Source organism: Schistocerca gregaria, chromosome 2 (assembly GCF_023897955.1).
Source record: "Schistocerca gregaria isolate iqSchGreg1 chromosome 2, iqSchGreg1.2, whole genome shotgun sequence".
In the NCBI taxonomy this organism is placed as follows: Eukaryota; Metazoa; Arthropoda; class Insecta; order Orthoptera; family Acrididae; genus Schistocerca; species Schistocerca gregaria.
This window is the reverse complement of record NC_064921.1, coordinates 410,927,901-410,934,356: the sequence shown is the minus strand read 5'-3', so window position 1 is coordinate 410,934,356 and position 6,456 is coordinate 410,927,901.

Here is a 6,456-nt window from a genome sequence, read left to right as displayed (position 1 = left end):
AAATTTAGTTAGTTAAGATTCTTTTACAGGGAGTGCAGTGGAGCTGACGCTTAAATCGTTAAGTAATTGGGTATATCATCGCTAGTCTCACTGAACTGTTCTGAACTCTTCATGTCATGTGTGGTCTGGCGTCTCCTTACCAGCAACAGGTCCCAGGTTCAAAGTAGTCAGTGCCCCAAAAAAACACGCTCAGATTGTCGTTGGGCAAAAGTGGTAGGGAGACACGACATAGAACAACAGGCACCAAGCAAAATGTTAGAACGCATGACAGCAAAGTGCGGCAGTGGAGCAGGAACCCACTGTAACGTTTTCGACGTGAAGTGTTTGATCACCCACGTTACAACCTACGCGTGGTTTCCTCTGATTTTTCTCTCTTTGCTCGCATGAGCCCTTACCTGTGAGGACAGAATTTTGGTTTAGAAAACGAGCTGCAGACCAGCGTACAGAATTCGCGGAAAGCTGCTGCCTTCTATGATGAAAGTACTTGAAAAGTGATAAACCCTACAATAAATAACTAAGTCAGAGCGTTGACTTGAGAAGAAACTGGAAGATGCTGCTAAACTAAAAAAAAAAATTACATGTCTGTTTTTCACTGTGGTTTTCATTTCACGACCAATACGACCGTGCAAAAAAATAAACAAATAAAAATAAAATGAAAAAAATAAAAACATAAGAAAGATCTCGTCTCATGTCTTATCATTGACAGAATTTGCAACTGCCATCACCTATTCGTTCTGATAAAGTGCAAACCTTTCTCGTCTGGTACAGAGAATAAGAGGGCAGGAGACACAGAGCTACCAACATGCTGTTAATCTCATGGTTACCTACTGGACATTATGAAAAACAAAAGATAGGAGGAATACTGTTACCTACGAGCTCGCAAATGGATTTTTAGACTGATTTGCAAACAATTTTGCCTCCAGTGCTTTGAACTCAGCACGATTGACACATTCTTTTCTTCATTCCTTTTATCACAATTTGAGTGAACGAAGACAACAATGAGAATTGAGATTCTGCGGTTCAGACAAACTAACCACACATTTTTGACACATTATCATGCAAAAAGTGCTTACATCATATGGAATTCTGCGAATTAGATAACGGGAAGTAAATTATCAAGAGCAGCCAGTACGTAAAGTAACCTTCATCAGGCAGATTGTGTCGACAAACATTTAAAGGACGCTACACCGGCACATTTGCTAGACCCACAGTAACAACGCTTATTCGTTGACGGGACAGAGAAAACGGATCCTGTCTTACACGCTTTCCATCGAACCGCGGACCACGATGTTCAGACCGGATGTGAAACGGTTTCCACCGACCGGCTGTCAGCAACGCAACCTAGGTGGCGTTGCTGTCAGCCGCTAGAAGGGCGACAACTCTGTGACGCGGGGCATCTCTGGTGGTTTTTTGTAATTAATACTTAATTATAATTGTCCCCTACACTAGTTTTAACACTTTCCATTCATGTTGCAACTAAAATATTAGTGTGAATATAGAACAACTATAAACTAGCTGTGATTTAGTTAATTGCTGTTGTTCAGCAGCTGTTGTGCGTATTATTTTAACGAATATAAAAATGTCATCAGATGCACAAAAATTTTATTTAATTACCTTTCCCGATCTCGGCTGATTACTCTGTCATCTTCAGAAGTTTGCATATGTTTAAATCATAGACAAGCCGACGTCAAATAAGCATCAGACGATAAACGCGTCCTACAACGAAGTAGTAATAAATTATACAAAAATTACGTTAAAAACTAATACACAAAATTTGAGCAACAGAGAAGTAAAGCAGGTTTGTTAAATCAAATATAAATCTACAGTAGTTGAGCATCGGAAAATTCACATAATTTGTAAGTAGGCTGTTTAGGATGTTTTATTGGTAACGCCGCCGCCACGTAGCGCTCTGAAAATCAATGGTTGTGCTGTGTGCAGTCTGTGGCTGGTTTGCATTGTTGTCGGCCATTGTAGTGTTGGGCAGCGGCAGTTGGCTGTTAGCGCCGCGTAGCGTTGCGCAGTTGGAGGTGAGCCACCAGCGGTGGTGGACGTGGGGAGAGAGATGGCGGAGTTTTGAAATTTGTAAGAATTGGTGTCATGAACTGATATATATATATATATATATATATATATATATATATATATATATATATATATATTATGACTATAAAGGTAAATACATTTTTTGTCCTCTATTAAAATCTTTCATTTGCTAACTGTGCCTATCAGTAGTTAGTGACTTCGTAAGTTTGAATCTTTTAGTTAGCTGGCAGTAGTGGTGCTCGCTGTATTGCAGTAGTTCGAGTAACGAAGATTTTTGTGAGGTAAGTGATTTGTGAAACATATAGGTTAATGTTAGTCAGGGCCATTCTCTTGTAGAGATTATTGAAAGTCAGATTGCGTTGCGCTAAAAACTATTGTGTGTCAGTTTAAGCACAGTCGTGTATAATTGTTCTAAGGGGACGTTTCATATGTCGACCCTTAGACGAGGATACCTCACTGGAATCTTCTGATTTTTTCTTGTAGTTTGTGTAATTAATGTAGACTTCGTTTATTGGTAGCGCGTAATTGTAGAGATAATCTCCTTTGTAGTTGTAGTCTTTCATTGTTGTACAGTAAAACAGTTGTGGCATGCATGTAGATTTGCAAAAAGTATTTCGCAGCTGCGCTTGCAATTAACTAGATATTATTTTCAGTGCTATGTTAATGTGTTCTCTTATTTTTGCTGTTGAAATTGTGTTTTTCTGGGTTGTCGTGTGAAATATTATGACAATAATGGCGTGTGAAAAACGCAATACTAGGCTCCAAAGTAAACTGAGAAATGACAGTGAAGACGAAAGCAGTATGTTAGCGCCACCATGTAATGAATTAACTAATGTTGAAAGTAGTAATTTGGTAATAGTGCATAGGGAAATGGAGCGGGCTGCAAATAACGGTGTAGGCAGTGAAACAATTAGTGAACAGGGAAGCATTATCGATCGATCGGTCGGCAACAGCTCGCGTCAGGAATCCGAAATGACAGGACACAATCTAGGAAATACTGTACATTCAGGTTTTGCGTCCTCACCGTTTTCTCAAATAAGTCAAGACCCATTTTCTGCTTGTCAAAATGTGAATGTTGCCCGAGCAAATGCACTGCCAAAAAGCATAGAGGAACAGATTCCGGACACTAATACATTATTATTGCAATTAATGCAGCAAATGAAACAAAATCAGAGACAAACACAGCAACAGTTAGAAACAGTGGAACAAAATCTTCAAAAGTTAGACACAATGGAACAAAATCAGAGACAAACACAGCAAAAGCTTCAAACGTTAAACACAATGGAACAAAATCTTCAAAAGTTAGACACAGTGGAACAAAAGCTTCAAAAGTTAGACACCACACTTGAACAAACACGTGAAGATTTAACTAATGAGTTACATAACATCGAATCGAACTGTCAAAAAGTCTGTAATGACGTAAAAACACAAATTTGTGAGCATTTCCAACCTATTTTTTCGCGGCATGAAAATGCATTGCAGAATCACGAAGCAGCCATAAAAGAACTGCAAACTATTGTTCATGAAAATCATGAGACCTTGCAAGCTAAAATTGACTCTGTTGCATCTACCGATTCGGTTACGCAACTTGCAAAAACTCAAGCGAACGTAAAGGACACAGTAGATACTCTGAAAATTGGTTCAGAAAGACACACAGAGGAAATAATTTCACTATTGGATAAAGTAGCCGAACTTTCAGATCAGTTCACTAACTTGAATGACACAAAACCTGTAGCCTTCACTGACACTGAAGAGTATGAACAAATTAGAAAATTCAAACAGAATCAAAATCAAATCAACTCACAGTACAAAAGAGAAATGCGGGAAGTACAAGATCAGTTGGCTCAAGTAATACAAGAATTATATATTTCAGAGGACACTCTCGCCCCAGTACGGGAAGAGGGACATAAAAATACAGGACAACCACAAAATAATGACACAGGACATTTCGAAAGAAATTGGCAAGGTACACCGAATTTTGAGATGGAACCGCCGAAATGACGTAACAATGGCCGACATGCGACTCGCCGACATGATGATTTTGACTATAAGCTGTTCATTACTACACGTAAATTCAAAACATTTAAGAATCCTGGCAACGACATTCATCCACAAGCGTGGCTTCATCAATTCTCTCATTGTTTTCCTCCCAACTGGTCATTAGAACACAGATTAGAATTTATGTGTGGCTACTTGGAGGATGAACCAGCTGTAAGAATACGATCGGTCATTCACGATTGCCATAGTGAAGGAGAATTTTATCATGCCTTCCTCTCAGCATATTGGTCTCAAGCTACACAAGACCGAGTAAAACATGGCATCATAATGATGAAACATTTCGAACAATCTGAATTTTCCAGTCTTGTGAAATATTTTGAAAACATGTTGCACAAGAATCAGTATCTGTCAAACCCATACAGCCCCTCAGAACTCATCCGCATTTGCTTAATCAAATTACAGGAACATTTACTGCATATTATTTAGGCAGGACGTTGCAAAGACAGCATTGAAGCTTCTCAGGGGCTCTTACAAGAATTAGAAATTGACACTGACAATCACGGAACGCGAAAACAGGAACGCAACAATTACAGGTCATATCCGTCGCAATTCCGCGATGAAAGAAATAATAACTGGACACGACAAGGCTATTCTCACAATACAAATCGTGACCAAAACAGACACCACCCATATGACAACCGTAGGCAGAGTAGTAATAATTACAGAGAAAGATCGCATTTCCGTAGTAATGAATATTACACAGACAGTCTTAGAAACTGACAATATGGCAATTAGATCTATTATTATCACGGGAGACAGAACAATTTCAGACGCAAGTGTCCTCCGTGCAGTGATAATTCAGGGAGAAATTCTCCACCACTTAACCGACAAGAAAGAAAATACAGGAACTACCGACATGACGACAGACGAAAAATCATAACGACAGACCGGAATTTCATCAGAACTGGCGGGATTCAAACAGGGCAGGGCCTTCTCGTCAAGGTGAATTTGTATAAGTTAGGTCTCCTAATCCTAATAACGACGCGTGCCAACAAAGAAACAGACAATGACTCGCACCAGCAGGCAGCCATGGGCGCCGGCTGGCTCACAGAAAAATAACATAGACGCTAACCTTGAGAAAAATTCCAGTATTCTTTACCGACGTATATTGCATGATAATTGCGTTCAAGTTGAAACTCTGAGTACTATGAAGAGTAGAAGATTGTACCACATTTCACATGTAAAACCGTTTATTGAAAGATAATCTGTTCTTTAACTTAGTCTTCGCCTTAAAACTTTTCACTTCACACTACGAGTACAATTTGTCACACTGAGAAACTGTTAACATGCAACAATGTTTTGAAGTTAACTATCCAGTCTAGAACCTAGGGAACATTTTAAACAGAAATTACGAATCCATTGTTACAGTGAACAAACGACACAGTGTTGTTATTTGTACATTATTGCTTGTTAGTTGCACGATTACATAACGGCTATCAGGCTTACATACTTAGAACATATACTGGTACTGCTAATGAGATTTTAATGCAACATTTTGGTTTACTTGAAAATACATTCTGGATTTAAAGTACTTTCTGCGAGATACCAGATGACACAGTGGTTAGTTTATTTGACAGCTACACGATAATATCTCGACGCTACTAATGTGTGACACAATTTACATTGTTGCTTTTGTGCTGTACCTGCTTTATATCTGCACAGTTTTTCTGAATTCTTCTGGAAAGGAAAACATGTTTTAGTAGTAACTTTGTTGTATAGCTACAATGATACAGCCTTTTCTGTAGCACAACAATACGTTATAGTACAGTACTTACTTCATCACAGCAATAAGCGTAGTAACTACGATATCTATACGCAAAGCATTTCACTTTTGTTTATCATGAGGTAAGTACATTGACTTCTGCAGAACTTAGCTTTCGGAGGACGATAACTACGACACTTCCACAGCACAGAGATTATCTTACAACAAGACACACAGTTTAGCGCTACAGTACACGTAGTTGAGTGATTAATTTTGTACTTAAAACATTTATTTTTAAAGATATTTGAAGTACAATGATACAAAGGTTTTCCGTGATACATTTCATTCCATTCTGTAATCTGTAACACCTGAGGATATAATTACAATTATCCTCAGGGGGGTACACGCTTACTTTGTGTACCATGTGTTTGGCAAGCACAAGGAGCCCTAGCTAATATGGTATTTGCTTATACAACTTTACACATCTGTACCATATTTCTCTAACACATAAATTACACAGCTATCTGATAATTTAACTGAGAGACAAACTTTTTTTTCTACATCAGTGACACATGTTTACACAATTACACAGTTGGATAACTTGACACTTATGAAACTGTATTTTGTCTGTACTTTGTGAACTGTTCATATTT